General features: G+C 39.1%; 1 protein-coding gene across 35 annotated transcripts in view; it reads left to right on the top strand.

The window, feature by feature from the left end:
• BBX (BBX high mobility group box domain containing) overlaps positions 1–17,887 on the top strand; it is a 263,283-nt gene that overhangs the window by 123,881 nt on the left and 121,515 nt on the right. For 10 of the 35 annotated variants that reach the window (XM_070582826.1, XM_070582838.1, XM_070582840.1 and 7 more), the window contains one exon: positions 395–512. The exons of the other annotated variants lie outside the window; for them this stretch is intronic. The gene's annotated coding sequence lies outside the window, so the exon portion shown is untranslated. The remainder of the gene's footprint in view (positions 1–394; positions 513–17,887) is intronic. 35 annotated transcript variants of the gene reach the window in all.

The following is a 17,887-nucleotide window of genomic DNA, read 5'->3' as shown; positions in this document are numbered from 1 at the left end:
TACTTACAGCTGGTTGTTTTGAGGATTGTGTTTACGTCTGTGCATGTGTATCTCCAAAGATGAGACCATGTACAGATGAATTTTAATAAAGACACAAGCTCAGAAAAATCTTAGAAATAACTTTGAAATGGTTGATTGTCCCATAAACTTAGTAACATGAGGGCACCTATTACTTGAGTAAACAGTACCAAAAATTTGGTTTCCAAACCAAAACCCAAGCTCAGATTGCTGACTTCCTCCCTGTCTCTGAGTGTCTCTGGCTGCTGAGTCTCTCTCAAACTCCTGACTCTTCGTTGCTCTCGGTCTTTATTCTGTCCTCTGTTTGTTTCCGTGTTCCTCTCTCTGTGTTTCTCCTGACTGTCTTTGGTCTCTCTCTGTGTTTTTCTTGTCCCAGGCACCCTCAGGAAGACCCCACGCCTCTAGCGGTACCTGGTATCGTCTCCAGCATGTTTATAGATGTGGAGGATTCACTGGGATATTGAGAAATACCAGAGACGAATTGTTCCACTGTAGTAAGTCAATCAGCATTTATTAAGTGACTACTGTTTAAAGAGCACAGTTGGTGGTGCTTTGGGTGAAGAGGAATGAGTTAGGGCATAGCTCAGAAGAAACAAACTCGTAAACTCTTCTCAGTGGTTCTTGAGGCTGGACACACATGCAAATGAAAACAACAAAATGAAAAGCTGACAGATAATTCTATAAATGAGTTGTGCTGTATGTGTGCTCAAGAGGCCCAGAGTTAGTGGCGTAGAGAGAACCAGGTGGTATTAATCAGGTTTCCTGCATGGGTTTAAAATTAGGTTTTGCAGCATGATTGGAAGAAAGATGAGGAAAGAGAGGGTGGAAGTGAGTAATTTCTGTGGGGCTTGGCAAGCCAGTTTGCTTGCCTGTGAGTGAATCCCTGATGGCAGGGTAGTGAAATCAGAGCGCTAAGTTTCAGCCTACAACAGCTAACTTTCCTTACGCTTCCGGTCTGAGAAATTCAGGTTATGAAAAGAAGCTCAGCCACGGTGAGAGTTTCCATAAACACAGTTGGTATCGTCGCCAGTTTTAGAATTTATAGTTTCAGGGTCACTTGTGATTATGAAGTAATAAAGAGGTACTATGACATAAAATTAATGCAGACTGTTAGAATATGATCTACAGATGGGTTTAAATGCTAGGATGAATTAAACTAGAAAACTTCAGTATTAACAAGTCAGTTTTGCTTTGTGTTGGAAGTTTGTTTTCGCTGTTATATATTTAGACAGTGCTACCTGCAGACCCTCTGTGCTTTTCAGACTTGCGTCTGCCTTGAAGCCCACCTCTGCTTGCTCTGTAACGGGCGGTCTGCACAACAGCACTGAGCCTGTTTGCTCGTATGCAAACTGAGGATGAAAATATTTCCCCCGAAGAGTTATTGTGTGAATTAAAAGAGAGCATTTTATAAAGTCCTGAGTGCCTGCCAGGTACTCATTACTTGCAGATACTTAAAAAGTACCTTTAAAATAGTTTGTTAAATATAGTGTTATTTCTGACAGCTTTTTAAAAATAGAAGTTACCCCATAGTATTTAGAAAATGCTACATATACAAGGAATGTTTATAACATGTGAATAAGACAACAAAGAATAACATTAACATGAATGACTGAGTACCCAGCATTAACTCAGCAGATAGAGCTGAGCCTGGCCCAGTTTCTCTCACCTCCCTCTAACCCCACAATCCTGAAGGTTGAGTTTATTACTTCCTTGTTTTCCTTTATAGTTTTTTCACATATTTGTATATCCCCTACATTGTTTTGCTTGTTTTTGAATTTTATATAAATAATATAATACTGTATGTTTTCTTCTGCAACACCTATTTCTCCTGCTCAACGTCATATTTGGGAGAGTCATCCTTGCTTGTACTTGTAATCCGTTAACGATCACAGCTGTATTGTATTGTATGAAAACATCACTATTTCTCCACTTTCTTTTGATGGCTATTTAGATTGTTTCCAGTTTTTGTGTTATTCGAGAGAGAGCTAAGAATGTTCCTCTGCAGAGTCCTGTTCATGCCTCCTTATGAACGTATTATTTCTCTAGCATGGATGTTCAGGAGTAGACCTGCTGGGTTGTAGGGTGCACCCAGCTTCAAACTCCACATGATAATGGCAAATGGATTTTCACAGAGCTTGTTAGATTTTACCCTCCCTCAGCCAAGTGTAAGTGTTCCCTCTCTGGATCTCCTATAGTTCTTTAAAATTACTACATTTTTGTTTAAAGAATTTTGTCAGTTGCCTGTCACACCATCTTAACAATAACCCTGATGACCTTTATTTTTTAAAAATTAGTTTTGTCCTTTGCAGCAGCCTCTTTTATGTCTCTGTTTTCCAACGGTCCGTTGCACCTTTTCTCAAATTCAGTAAAGTCCAGACATCCAGAAGTAGCTGGTTATGTTTGCTAGCTAAGTTTTTCTCCCAAGCAAACCACATCATAATAATGTACTTGTTCCCTTATGATAAATAAAGACCGTCAGCTGCTCCTGACCCCTAAAGACAGTTCGGGCAGAAAAATGTGCACATCTTTTCCTGGTCTCTTTTTTCCCTGAACTGGAGTTGAGATGGAGAAAGGGTGACGCACAGAGGGCTGTTTGCAAGCTGCAATGGCCTCACCTGTGTTTTGTTCTGTGTTGCAGAAGTCCAGAAGCTCGAGTAAACGACTCAACTTGTGTTTGCTGCTGTTCCGCTTTCTGCCCTTCACCCACTTGTGTTTTTCTCAGCCAGTGATTCTTCTGATATGCTCCATTCCAATTTTCATATCACAGTTCCTCCTAATCTTGTGCTCTATACTTGGTGGTCCATAATTTTAGTTGACTGATGTCAGTATTTTGCCTGTTGTCAGACTTGTTGCCACTATCAGCCACACTCATTTTCTGAGGTTTTCCAGGGAAGTATACCAGGATCTAGCCTAGTGCCTAGTACTGACTATTCAGTAGATATTTATTGAATGAAGAAAGGAAAGATGTCAATGCAGTGAGCACTGAAATGCCTTTTCCCTGCTCAGCAGTAATAATTTCCCTAAAAGCTATGGACAAAAATCATGCATACAGTTCTGCCCATGAGTAGCAGCGTAGGCCAGAAGTAGTCATTTCTTCTGGAGCTTCACTCTGGTTTTTTGCAAAATGAGAGTAGTAGACAGTGATCTGTAAGATTCCTTTTGACTCTTAACAGTTTGTATTCTATCTTCAACTGAAATGAAAAGTAGTTTCTCACAGGATGTTTGGGCACCACCACCAGAGCCTGAGTCCATCTATCTCACCAGGCTTTAGGCCCATAACTGTCACAGCGACCTCCGGTTATTGTCTCTCATAACCCCAGCAAGTGGGGCATACATCGAACTCCCTTCTCTTTCTTTGTTACTTAGGGTTGATCTGTTCTAGAGATAGAATACATTTATCCTTCTTTTGAGAAAGTGTAATGAATGTCTTTGGCTTCCAATTTCATTCACCAGGCAACCCAGGCATTGTTCAGTACAAAACCTTGAGCTCTGCCCTCTTGCTCTCTCCCCTCCTGCCCCAGCCCCACAACTGTGACCAGGGCAGTTCGTCCTACCTACCCTTTGTTACTTGCTGTATAACTTAACCCCATGTCTCTTCTCACACTCCAGCTACGATCTTGGAGTCAGAGTTGGTTTTTACTGTTGGGCCTTTCCTTGGAGTCAATGGGTCTGTCTTCATCTGGTGCTGGAGGCAGGTTGCCCAATCCTTTCTCCTGTGGTTTCTCTGCTAGGGACTCCTCAACTCCAGGGAGTGGTGAGTGAGGGCCGGAACCCGTCCCTGTGCTCCCTGCCCTGTCTTCCTACAGCTGTTGCGGGGACTCCCACTCTAAGGTGTGTTAGCGCTACAACCGCTTTCAAGGAGCGTTCTGACTCTTGGGATTCCCACATGACTGACATTTCCTAAACCTGTTACTTGTGTAGAATTCGTCTTTTGAGCACCTGTGAACTCTGGATTTAAAGCGAAAGGCTCCAGAGAGCAGACTACAAGGAGCAAGGGACACAGACTCTGTCTTAACTTTCTGTCAGTTGTAAACACTGTCCAGCCACTCCTGAGGGTCCCGGCCGTACAGCTGTGTACTTGACCATGAACCAAACTTAAGTAGGCTCTTTCTGACTTTCATTCAGGGACATAAAATAATCTAATCTTGTCATGATGTTATGAATCTGCTTTTTGAAAATCCAATGTAAGTCTGGCAAATTTTAGGCTAAGGAGAATAAGGCAGGAGAAGAATTCTGTAACCAAAAATATGAAAAAGGGAGAACTTCTTTGATGAAGGATTTATTTTTAGGAACATTAAATTAACTCTAAATTAAATTTGGAATTTCAAAAATCTTTGTAGTTTTTTTTCTAGTGTTAAAAATTACTTCTTATTGAAAGCCCAGTTGTTAACCTCCAGGCTCCATCCACATAAAGGACCTGAGGTTTACTGGGCTGTCCAGCCATGAAGAAGAAGCAGCCAGAGGATCTGAGATAATTCACCCCTCCTAACTGCTTACTTGACAAAACTGTACAAAAACGTATTGTTCCAAATGTTCTCTTCGCAAAAGAAGCAGTTAATATCATCCTATCTCTAGAAGAACAGATTACTTTTGTTCCTTGGTAGTGCAAGGAGAGAAACATCCTTTTATGCTTATAAGGGAAAAATGAGAGAAATCACCTGACATGAAAACGTCACTGATAGGAGAATACGCACTCCAGCCAGTCTTCTGTCGTGTCTTTGATTAATGTAAAAGCCTTGACCTGTTAAGTATTCACATTAATATTTTAAATTATCAGTGATAAAAGTCTCTTTTGTAGTACTAACTCACTTAGTATTTTATTAAATTAGACAGGCTTGAAAGTGCTTCAGAAAACCTGCAACACTCATTTAGTATTCTTATTTTAGTTTAATGTCTTTTGAAAGAGAGCCATATATTCTCCAATGGTTAAGTTGCAGCAATTATTAAAAATAAATTATCATGTTAATAAGTTGGTTCATCCTTAAATCCAGTAGAAAATTTAGAAATGTACATAAACATGTGATACAAAATTTTCCCTTGGCGGAAGCAAGGAAATGCATTTATTACAGATTCTGCATTGAGTGGGCTTAACTTGGAAGAGGAATTTTTAAATGCTAAATTAAGAGCACATTTATTTTGAACTACATATTTAATTTTTGCTCGCTTTACATCTGTTATACAGCAGAGTTAGTGATACATATAAAAGTAAGCTCACAGTTGAGCTTTATGTAATTAGTCATGTAATTATACAAAATTTAGGTTTATCTAGCTATATTATTAAAAAGCATCTCATTAAAATAGTTCTGAATAACTTCATTCAAATTTAGGTATTGCTGGAATGACAGTATTCGTTTTATCTGGAAGTTTATATCTGAATAAGAAAACAGTGAAATGTTCAAATGGGTCTGTAATTTTGAGGAAAAAGAAGTGAGCTATGAGTCTGTTCTTGAAGTCAGTTTCCTAGTCTATTACCATTCATTATCATAGCTGCAAAATCCACATTTCTAAAAGGCTGACCATGTTTTATTAAATCTGAAAAATAAATCACTGAGTCTTTTTTATGAAAACAGTAGAACAGAAAGTGGAGCAGCTCTGCTTTAGTATTAGTCTTTGTTTTGAGGAATTAGGACTCCTCGGAAGCTCGCCTAGACATCATCATGTTGTTAAAGATCGCTAAATATGGTTTTCTTGCGTGTATTTGCCAAACTGTTTTCTCCCACCAAGTCTTATTCAGAATCTGTACTTTTTTTGAGCTTGGCCAGTGGACACTACTCCCTTTCCTCGTGCCAGCCAAGCACAGTGTCTCATTTGAATGATGGCATCATTGCCCTTAGGTTCAGGTCTGTTTTGAGCTTAGAGGAATCTTGGCTGCTGTTTTCATCCATTTATAGTTATTTGCTGTTACTTAACCCTTAACGCTGCGTGGATGGCACTGTTCCTTTCTGGGAGCCTCAAGCTGGCCTGTAAACACAGGGTTTGTGTGTTCATCAACTAGTAATCTGCCAACTGCTGAGAACCAGTGTGGCCCCGGGGAAGTTGGCGCTCTGGAACTCTGTAGTCAGAGAACTTCTGGATCTCAGTGCCAGGGCGAGAGTGGGTCTGATTTTCACTGAATGGAGTCGTCCAGTCAGCTGTTCTCTCGGGATTAAAGCTCATCAAGACAGCCTTTCTTCTGCTCTTACTGGGGCTTACTCAAGGACTGATTTGAGTACGTTTCTTTTTTCTTCAAACTTTTCAAAATGTGCCAGAGATTTTTGTTGATTTGTTTGAAAGCGTTTGCATTTAAATGATTTCAAAGACCGTTTTCATGAATAGATTCTGGCTCTTTTACTCTTTGTACTTAGTACGGATGGTGGAATTGTGGTTGGATCGTGTTCTCGTTTTTTCCTTTACCTTTTTTTGGGGACTTCAAAGACCAAGAAGGGCTCACCCCCCTTTTCTCACCCCCTTTCCTCCATTTAGAGTTTACAGTTAGGGGGAGGATGAACCAAGGACAAGTTTAACTTACAGGATTCTGTCTGTGATTTTCGCTGGGGGACTTTATGTTTAACACTCACTATCTGTAAATAAGAGGCTACTGATGATGACGATGTGGATGTGTCTGGAGTGGAGGTGAAAACCATAAGAGGCTAAGAGTCATGTATTTCATTGAGTCGTGTGTTGTCAAATGATCATTGAGACAGTAATAGAAGAGGGTCTCAGGGAGGTTTATGGCTCTTGCTGTATGGAATTAAAAAATTTGGAGGAAGGAGATGTTATTTTACTTAAGATCGTATTTGACCTGCGTGGAGAGGAATAGAGAAGGGGATTTGAAATAAGAGATTTCTGGGCAAACAATAAGAGGCAAGAAATTACCCCAGTGCAGGGAGCTGAACCTGAATATACCTTCCAGGATATAGAGGAAGTCAGTGGAAGTTGGGGCCAGACTTTCTGTGTGTGTGTATGTTGGGGGTTCGGGGGGAGGTGAGGCAAGGAGGGCACAATAAAGATGTGGAATGCCTGTCTAAGGAGTTAAATTCTGAGAGTAGACTGGGAGGTGACGTAGAAGAGTTTGGATTCAGAGAGTGAAAGGCTCAAAGCAGGAATCTCTATTGGCAGTGGAGATTATCGCTAAAAGCTCCTGTCATCATCTCTTGGGGTGAAGTGGTGCCAAAGGGCTTGAAGAAGGAAGAAAACACATTCATTCATGCGTGGGGTTTTTTGGTAATTATTGGAGGCAGCGTATGAGAGGTGCTCTAAAAGGGGTTTTCCATATTATCTGTTTCCGTTCTTGCATCCTGTGAAGTAGGTACTAGCCTACTTTATAGATGAGTGAACATAGGCCCTTAAATGAGACAACCAGTAGTGGTAACAGTTCATTGCCGGGCCCATCTGACTGCCAAGGCCCAGCTGTCGTACTCCCTTGCCCTGACTCATGGAGCATGGAAATGGGAACAGATGAACTTTTTATCCTGTGTTTGATTTGTCATGTGCTCCTTTCTTAGGAATTATTAAATGGGTCCAAATTAGGACTATATTCCTGCGTGTTCTTATATGCATAATTGCGTGTGTCTCAGTACACGAGTTTGAGTTTGATGCAGATGTGGTGTGTGAGACTTAGCTCAGTCACAGCATCTGAGAAAATGCTCTTTTCTGATAATTTAGAGAAGAATGTCAGTTGACAAAATTTGGGTCATTAGTATATTTTATATCAATTTAGAACAAATAGGAAGCGATGATTATTTCCTACCAAGTATAGTCGTGCACCACATAACATCATTTCAAAAGTCATTGACAGACCGCGCATATGATGATGGTCCCATGAGATTAGTACCATGTAGCCTAGGTGTGTAGTAGGCTGTAACATCTAGATTTGTGTAGGTGCACTCTATGGAGTTCGCACAACGAAATTGCCTAATGACGCATTTCCTAGAATGTGTCTCCGTCATTAAGCAACACATGACTGTAGTAATTTTAGTATATCAAAAATGAAGTCAGTGTCGTAGTTTCCTAGAATAAAAGTTACAGGGTAAACTGGAATGTTTGGAAAAGAACATTTTTGATTAATTTTCTTATTCATCAAAAGTTAGCTAGAGAAGTTTTAATTTTAGCGTTTGTAAATCATTGCAGAAATGTTAGTACACAACTGAATTTCTTATTGATAGTAGAGTGAAGTTTATTTTGTAATGGGAGGAGGATCTTGGTGTCATCACTCTGATGATTAATAATTATTTTATGTTTTAAAAATATATACTATGTATAAGAGGTTGGAAATTTGAAGAAGTAGGTACTGATGCCTGGTGAGTTGCCTGCTACCAATACCAGCAATCTCTCTGCCTCCTGCCTAAGACATTCTGGGAGGTTTTTTAAAAAATTGACATGAGCTTGTTTTTATAATTTGCCGCTTTTTCCCAAAAGCAGTTTCCCCCAATATGTGGTTAATTGAGGAATATCTATTAGTGAGTTCTGGTTAAGTGAGATTTACATATATATTTCAGATTGCTATTTTATCCTCAAATTGAGCTAAATGAAGGCCTTTCTTGTGGGAACATTTTGTTTTGGGATCCTGATTTTTATTTCTTTTTGTATAACCTGCATTTTCTTCAGCAAAAATAGTTTTAGGTTCACAAACAAGAAGCAGCTGTCTGAAATATGTTCATTGACTCAGCTGGGTGTCTGCAGTTGCCCAACAAGACTTATTTGATTTGGGTAGTGTAAAGAAATAAAAATAAGCATTCAGATTAGATTTTGGCTGCTGTAATAGGAACTTCTGTCTGTAACTTGATGTCTTGAAATCCACATGTAGTATCATCTTATGTTGAAATTTGGAGAGATTTGAGCCTAAGCACCATTGAGACTGTTAATAAGAGTCTAGCTTAAAGTATAGCATGCTTACTATTGCTTCTGAGTGATTTCTTTGATCCTCAAAGGAAAACATTGAATCTTCATCTCAAGATTGACCTGACGAGGGATACGTCTCAATATTGTTCACAAGATGAAAAAAAAAATGTAATTTTATGTGTGTGTGTTACTTGGTGAAAAGCGTTGAATGCTTTAGTTCACCGAAGAAAATCAATCCAAAGAATGAAATGGACAAAGCCAGAAGCATATTGAGAATGATGTCCCAAAAGACTTTGAGGAACTGTAAAATTGAGTGCAGTGGTATAAAACTATTCACACATTTTATTAGGTCCACGTAGGCCTGCAAACTGACTGTCTCCTTGAGAGACTGTTGCTGTAGACATTTACAGAGAAAAAGAGTGTTGATAAGTCCCTGGCATAACTAAATATTCACAATGGAAAAATGTATTAAAAGAATAAATTTTATCGCACTTAGAAATCCAACTTAATTTTATGATTCTGTTTTCCAAGATCCTTTTCTTGAAAATCATATGTCTCCAAAGTTTCTACTTGTAACTGTTCATCTGTTCATCCCTGATAGGTACAGAAAGTTTAATATGGTTGGGCAAAGTTCCAAACACCAAATATGACAATTGATAAAGCTCATTATTAAAACTTGGCGAATTGGAAATGCTGCCTCCTGTTTGATGACTTTCAGAGGAACTGTAATCTTATGTCCGGAAGGGTGAATTGAGAATTAGGGCAGATGTCTTAGTGTGAGACCTTAAGAATTTCTTCACCTTAGCTCCCTGAGTGTAAAATAAGTGCGTTAACTCTTGTACTTATTCTTATATAACTCTTTGCGTAGGTTATTTGAGAAAGATTGTTCTTATTCTAAAACCACAATATGAAAAGTAAGTATTGAGAGGATTTGACCTCTTAGTAGAAAAGTCCTAGCTACTTTATATGATGCCAAGTGGCATTTTAAGTTAAAGGGGACCTAGGATACTCTGACTTCAGTTTTCAAGCATAGTTGAATGTGGCATTTCATGGAAAGGACCTAGGTTGAGAATGTTTTGTAGTCGAGGTAGAAACTTCGTGGAAGGTTTGCAGTAGTTTTGTAAGTGTGTTGTGCTGTACTGTTACTGGCTCCTCAAGACAGCAGCCCCTACGTATAAGGTGTAAATTATTTAGATGTTGAAGTTGAGGATGGTATAAAAAAGCAGCTGGAACAGAGGAAGAATGGAGACTATGGCATTCTTTTGATGAAAGTGCTATATGTTGTCTCTCGGAATATGGTGTGGTGAGTTAATTAAACCTTTCCAGGAGAATATTATGATCTTATGATAAACTTTCTCATTGTCTGGATGCCTTCTTAATTCTCGTATCTTGGTTTCTCTCTTTTTCAAGGTGCCTGGCAAGGCAGTGGATGCTCAGTACATTTATTTTGAATGTTGAACGACTGTTGGTCCTTTTAACGAAATTAATCAATGATGATTTTAATGAAATGAACTTTTTATACTTTGTGAAAAGTGTCAATGATTTGCTTTATTGTTGTTTTAAAAATATTAAATGAATAAACTGCAGTTGCCTTCGGAAATGTTACCTTTTTGACTTTCTCAGTGATGAATGAAAATGAGACATTAACCCCATGGATGGCTTTGTGCTAGTTGTCACTCCTTGACCTTGAACAAGTTCTGGGAGCTTGATCAAATTTCTTAGTTTGGACCTGAATTTCCTCTTCTGTCAATGAGAGAGTTAAATTGGATAATCTTTAAAGTTGGTTCTAACTCTATAAATCTGTGATTTTGAATGAAGAACAAAAGAGGAGTTCAGAATAAGTATGAGTATTCCCAAGTCAAGTTAGATGAGGTTTATAAGAGGAGGAGTTCCACATTCAGTAAGTTTTTAGCAGAGTTTTGATGAGGAAGAGAAAAGAACAAATTGGTAGAGAAAACATTTCTTATAGTAGAAATGGCATAATGATTGCATGGTAGCGAGACCTGTAGGGGGGTATAACAGTAATGAGATTTGTTTGATTAGAGCAAAGAGGTTTTCCTGGGGCAAGATAGTGAGTTTTCATATTCTGTATCTAAAAGCTCAATTTCTGGTAAAACAGCCATTTAAAATCTGTATTTAATAAAGCTTTGTTCTACACTTTTTTAACCCCCAGCATTTTTGCTTGAGTTCCCACCTTCCCCCGCTCCCCGCCTCCCCTCCTCCAACCACAGGAATCATATTATTCACTTCCTCTTTTAACCAAGTTGTATAGTTTCCTCAAAAAATTCAGAACATGGCCAAAAGTTTAAAAATTGTCAGGCTGTTGGAGAATGAAAATAATACTGATTAAGATGAAAGTGGGTCTCCTTTATAGTATGATTTTCCTTTTTATAAATTGTTCTTGATAAAGGAACAGATTATTAGTAAGACTCATTTCAAATTTTTTTCCTAGAAATATCTCTTATTCAGGATAACATTTGTCTACTGTAAACTCTTTCAAAAATTAGCATAACATGGGGCTGGCCCAGTGGTGTAGTGGTTAAGTTTGTGTATTCTGCTTCGGCAGCCTGGGGTCCGCAGGTTCAGATCCTGGGCACGGACCTATACACCACTCCTCAAGCCATGCTGTGACGGCGTCCCACATACAAAATAGGGGAAGATTGGTGCACGTGTCAGCTCAGTGACAATCTTTCTCACCTAAATAGATAAAGTAAAATTAGTATAACATATAACATGAAGAATTATTTTAAAAATTAAGAAGGCTGTTTGTTAGAAATATGTTTCCTAATATCTAAACATGTATCTTTTCTTCATTTAGTAGTTTCTTTTCATCTAAAAGATTCAGAACAGTTTGTATAGAAGAGGAGCTGTCTTCAGTGACAGTCCTCAAGTGTTTCATTGATGTTGGAGGACAGAAATGAACTTCTTTTTTACTGTGGTGTGACCACAAAATGTAAAGTTAATCATTCTCCCTTTCGGAAAAAAAAAATGCATTCAAACTTCCATATGATGTAATTTGACCAAAACCATTAATAATACTCATGATGATGGATTTTTCAAGGGGCAAGAGCCTTCAAGTAAATCATCGGTAATGCCTTAAAAGTTGGAAATAAGGGTTAGAGGAGCCTGAAAATGAGGCATTCACATGTAAATATCTTTGAAAATTCTCAGACTGTGTAAGTAGTATTAAAAACTCTGGCTGTTGATTCTACTTGATTCTTCTCATAAGTGCCAGTAATGCCTTTGATCCAGGAAGGTGTATATGAATGTTCTTTCAAACACACACACTGTAATTCCTAAGTTTCTGTCTCACTACCCTTTTAATTTTCCACAAATTATTCCAAGCTTATAATGATCATGTAAAAAGATCTCCTTTGCAATGATTTTAAAGTTGTATCATTTTGAAAGTTTCAGACTGGAAACCTTTGCACTAGTCATGACTTTGGGACTCGAAATGGAGCTGGATGACTGATCCCAGTGTGTGGCTGCCAAGGAGAGGGAAGACATCGAAGCGTGCGATGCGTAGAATTGCTTTGACTCTCCCGTCCCCTGGCAGCAGTTGTAGCCTGGCGGCAGCAGTCCCAAATCTGTGCATTTGCACGTTTGAAAGCTGCTTTTCTTAGGCTCCCACAGCAGTTTGTATAGAGGAGGAGCCAAAGTAAGATGTCTACAGAGACTTTCTCAAAAGCAATTCACTCACAACCTACAAAGAAGCCCTGTTAGATCTGGGCCTGTCGCTGCCCTCCTCTGACTTCTGTTAAAGCCTTCGCTGAAGCAGGCCTGATAAGTTCTGTTGTGCTGAAATCTGTTGTAGGGTGTTTTCAAGAAATAGAGCCTTAGAATAATTTAGAGCTGGATGGGCCTCTCCAGGGCCAATGGAGGGAACCGGAGATTCGGAGGTGATGTGGCCAAGGCATGCTCCCGCTTCGCGGCAGTGTTTGAATCCAAGTTCTCAGACTTCCACTTAGTGTGTGTTTACTGTGTCGGAAATATGGTCCTACGAGTAGTAAGATAAAAGTAGCAAAATAAAAATGAAAAGGACATTTTTAACTGTGGCTTAAATGGGAGTGGGGCTGGCCCCGTGGCCGAGTGGTTCAAGTTCTGCACTGTGCTTTGGCGGCCCGGGTTCACAGGTTCAGATCCCAGGTGTGGACCTACTCCACTCATCAGCCGTGCTGTGGAGACATCCCACGTATAAAGTAGAGGAAGATTGGTGCAGATGTTAGCTCAGGGTGAACCTTCTTCATGCAAAAAAAAGAGGAGAATTGGCAATGGATGTTAGCTCAGGGCAAATCTTCCTCACCAAAAGAAAAAAAAAAAGTTAAATGGGTGTGTCAGTTGCCCCAGATCTGACTGGAAGACACAGATAAAAATTTCTGACCCTGGAAATTGGAACTGATTCCAAGCTGAACGAATGTGTGGTGGGTGTATCCTTCTCTGTGAGAGGATGAGAGGTAAAGATGGCAGTTTGGAGGGAAATCAGAGGTTTTCTTCTCAAATACGAAAGGCTATCCTAGGAACCTGTCTATCAGCCATCCCGTTTTGAGCACCTGGTGAGGAAGTGGCCCCTCCTCAGCTAAGGCTGAAGGACGGTGTTGGTGGGAAGCAGAAGTGGTTCCTCCGCCCTCCCAGTCAACAGTAATGCTTCCCACCTTAGTAACTGCTGGGTCTGTTCCCTGGTCTCGGTCCCCTCCTCGAAATCACTGGTATGAATTGCCCCACAGAAGCTGGTTTGCGCCTTCCTGATCCATTTTCTTTGGTAATTGTGAAGAAACCACAAAGGCCCTATTTGCCTTTCGTGCACAGCTGGGCAGCACTTACCACAGGGACCTTTTAGATTAAAAATGCAACTGTACTACCTAAGAAGTATTCATTGGAAATGTCCCCTTTCCTTTGCTGGAAGAATAAAAAGGCAGTGTGGTATAGTGGCAAGGGTGCTAATTTTGTGGTTAAGAAACCTGGATCTTGACTCTGCCACTAATTTGTTTGGTGAAGTTGAGCTAACCATTGACCCCCTTTAGGTCTTGGTTTCCTCATCTGTAAATTGGAGGACACAGTGACCTCCAAAAGGACTAGGTTTGTAGTCTCCATCAGTTCTGCAGAATGAAGCATTCATTTTTAGAAGAGCAGCTCCTTAAGCAGAAATTATCCTATAAATTAAACATAGCCTCCAAGAACAGCATGGAAACATGCAGCGTTTTCCTAAGAAAGCCACTTACAACAGGCTGCAGGCAACTTTTTTTCAAAGTTGAAACTTTTCTTTTCATCAGTGAGTGGGATATTCTCCAAACCGATCATTTCTGTTTGACAGTCTGGGAATCTGAAGATATCTAGATTATTAGAAGCTTTTAAAAAATATTCTGAAGGCAAACTATTGAGTGTATAACTAGGAAAACGTCAGTAGACGGGAATTTGATCGAAGTCCAGCCCTAAACTTTTAACTGAATTACCACAGACTAAAACTATAAATATCTGATTGGCTATCTCAGCCTTCTCCTTTGCCTTGATTTTGTATTTATTCCACATTAATTCTTTTCATTAGTTTCATTTCAATTGGTCATAACTTGTGTTACAGCCACTCCTGATGTTTGTAAAAGGGGGCCTTTGCAGCTTGCACGTGCAGGCACGTTGTGCTCCTGTAAAGGCTTTGCTAGAAACCTTACTGATTTCTAAATATCAGATGCAGCTTATTTAGACCAAGTGAATTTGTTTTCATATAGTGTAGAGTAGTGGTGACAGTAATTACTGTCCTGAGACAATGATGCTAATCTTTTATTATCAGCTGAAGTGAATGATCAAGCACATGTGTTAAATTGCATCTCCTTGCTGACTTGTGTAAGCTGCTGTTATAGGTCCTGGACCACTTAGGACCCGCTGGGGCTCTTCCTTATTCTCTGTGCTGGTGGCAGAGGTTCAGCTTGAGATTTAAAATCAGAAGTGTGCTTTTTAAAAAATGATTTGTCATCCACCAGCTCAGATCAGTAACTGGTGAGGAAATTCTGTAAGGAATAGCTGTTGCCTCATACAGAGTATCCATCTATCTATTTTTATCGAGATGAAATTGGCATATTACTTTCAGGTGTACAACATAATTTGGTTTATGCATCTGGTCATTCGTCGCTTAACGACGGGGATGCATTCTGACGAATGCGTCGTTAGGTGTATTTGTCTCTGTGTGAACATCACAGTGTCCTTACACAAAGCTAAATGGTGTCACCTAATACATACCTGGGCTGTGTGGTACTAATCTTATGAGACCACGATCGTATATGAGGTCTATTGTTGACTGAAACGTTGTTATGTGCCACATGACTGTATATTGTGAAATCCTCACCACAATAAATCTAGTTAACATCCATCACCACACATAGTTAGAAATGTTTTTTTCTTATGATGAGAACTTTTAAGATCTACTTTCTTAGCAACTTTCAAATATACAATATAGTGTTATTAATTATAGTCACCATGCTGCATGTTACATCCCCAGGACTTATTTATTTTATAACCGGAAGTTTGTACCTTTTGAGCCCCCAGAGTAGTTTTTCTAAAGATTATATCTTAACATTTAAGCGTAAGCAGAGAAACTATAAAAACGTCCACTAGATGGCACTTTATAATTGTGTTTGCATTCAGCCCAGCCGCTTTCTTGACTGGAGGGTATAATCAAAACAGAAAATGTCTTTCTCTGAAGGCTGGTTGTTCATGAATATCTGGACTTATATAAACCTTCAAATAGTCTTAAAGTGAAAACTTTTTATCAGTCATTTTGGTGTATCACCCACTCATTGTGAGGAATGTTTCTACAACATCCCTGACATGGTCTCAAAGACAGCAGGACGTTGGTAACCTGTGTGAGTAACATTGGGAAGCCTGCTTGCCTTAGCATTTTAAATTCTTAATTTTATAAAAATATGGCAAGTACAGAAGAAACTGGTCCTCTGTTAGAATAGCCATCACTTGAAAAATAATGTATGTTTCCTGCCAGGTGTAGGGCATTGTCCTTGTAACCGATAGAGATTACATATTTGGCTTGGTTTCAAAGTTCTTTTAAGTTAAGGTTGTAGGAATCACTGGCCTGATGTTGTGAAAGGTTTTTAGTATTTGAGTTCATTTTCCAAGTAGTTAATTATTAACACGCTAAAAATCTTATTCTTTTTTTTTGAGGAATATTAGCCCTGAGCTAACTACTGCCAGTCCTCCCCTTTTTGGTGAGGAAGACTGGCCCTGAGCTAACATCCGTGCCCATCTTCCTCTACTTTATATGTAGGACGCCTACCACAGCATGGCTTGCCAAGCAGTGCCCTGTCTGCATCCGGGATCTGAACCAGTGAGCCCTGGGCCGCCGAATCGGAACGTGCGAACTTAACCACTGTGCCACCGGGCCAGCCCCTGAAAATCTTATTCTTAATAGTATATATAAGTTTATGAGTGATTTGGTTAATCTCTGGTTAGCCAATTAGTATTTTAAAAACCTTTCGTTTATAAAAGCTTACACTATACCCCAATGTTCTCTTATTTTTTGGTTTTTGAATTATTTGTCTTTTAAATTAAAGTTACAAAATAAAGTTACCAAGAAGAAGAAAAACTCACTCATAATCCTGTCATACAGAGAGAATGTTGTGAACAATTTAGCGTTCATTCTTCCAGGCTTTTTTTTTGTCTATGCATATATAAGTGCATATTTATTATGTCTTTATAAAAAAAAATCATAATCTTTTTATAGCCCATGTAAGCTGTCCCTTTTTTTTCACTTAGTTCATCTCAGATGTCTTTTCCTGTCAGTGAAAGTATTTTCATGGAATTCTTAATCACTCTGAATTGTTTCTCTTTAGACAGTCTCTCCCTGTTTATATTTAGACCTTCTCCTCATGTTTTTCCACCCATAGAATTTTGAAATGTAAAGGTATTTTTTTTTGACTTGTAATATTTCACTTGTAATATTCACTAATGAGAGCACGGGATTAAAGCAGCATAAGTCAGCCCAGCACAAGATCTGTTTAGGGTAAATTCTCAATAATGTTGAATGAATTTGTTACTTTTTGGCTATATGACGTTCATGATTAGTCGTTGTTAATTATAGTTTATTTCAAAGTGATTTGCATGTTCTGTAATTAATTATAACAATAATAACAGTAAACCCTTATATACACTCACTCTATGCAAGGCAGTACTCTTAAGCAGTTTATATTTATAAACAAATTGGTCTGATCCTCACAGGTGGTAGGTACTGTTATTATTCCCCTTTTTACAGATGAGGAGGCACAGAGAGGTTAGGTTTCTTGCCCCAGGTCACACAGTTTATAATCTGTTGATCCAAGTTTCTGAATCCAGAAAAAAACAAGAGTCTACACTGTTAACCTTTATGCCAGACCACATGAAGCACAGATGTAGACAAAGCGGAGTGAAGCAAGATGCTCTGGATTTCTTTCCAAAGCTGTATTTAGGGGCTTCATTTTTAAAAAAGGCTCTAGACTTATGTGGTTCCTTTTAAAATGATATCAGTGTCATCAGATTTTCGTACTGAATGCCATCCTGCAAGTTCTTAATGTAATGACAGTTGTGCTCCATAGCAGGTGTCTCATTTTATGAAGATAACACAAAAGATATATAATTTTTAGCTTATGTGGGATTTAGAGACCAGAGTAATAATTTAATGTATATTACCCAAAATTTAGGCTCGTGAAGTTTTCTGGGCATCGATGCAGGGCAGGCTTTATGCAGGGCAGGTGGCCTGCAAATGGAAGCCACACAGCTCCCCAGCTGCAGGTGCGTTTATTTAATGGGCGTTTATGAAGGACCTGATATGTGCGAGGCACAGTGGCAGCCCTGGGCATATGAGGAAAGATACAGGGCAGCCTCTTGAAGAAGTACATAGTGTGGGGCCAGCAGCATTGAAAAGATCTCCAAAGCAGCAGACTTCTGTCCTAGTGCTTGGTTACTTGTTTCAGGATTGTGTCTTTATAAAATGCAAAAAATAAACAACAAATTAATAAACAAACAAAAGCAAGGAGATGTTTGTACATTGCAGGCTTCCTCTTTCCTCTGAACT

The sequence above is a fragment of the Equus przewalskii genome, chromosome 18 (assembly GCF_037783145.1).
Source record: "Equus przewalskii isolate Varuska chromosome 18, EquPr2, whole genome shotgun sequence".
NCBI classification, from domain to species: Eukaryota; Metazoa; Chordata; class Mammalia; order Perissodactyla; family Equidae; genus Equus; species Equus przewalskii.
Note: the sequence above shows the minus strand (reverse complement) of the source record. Positions and strands in the feature narration are given on the sequence as shown.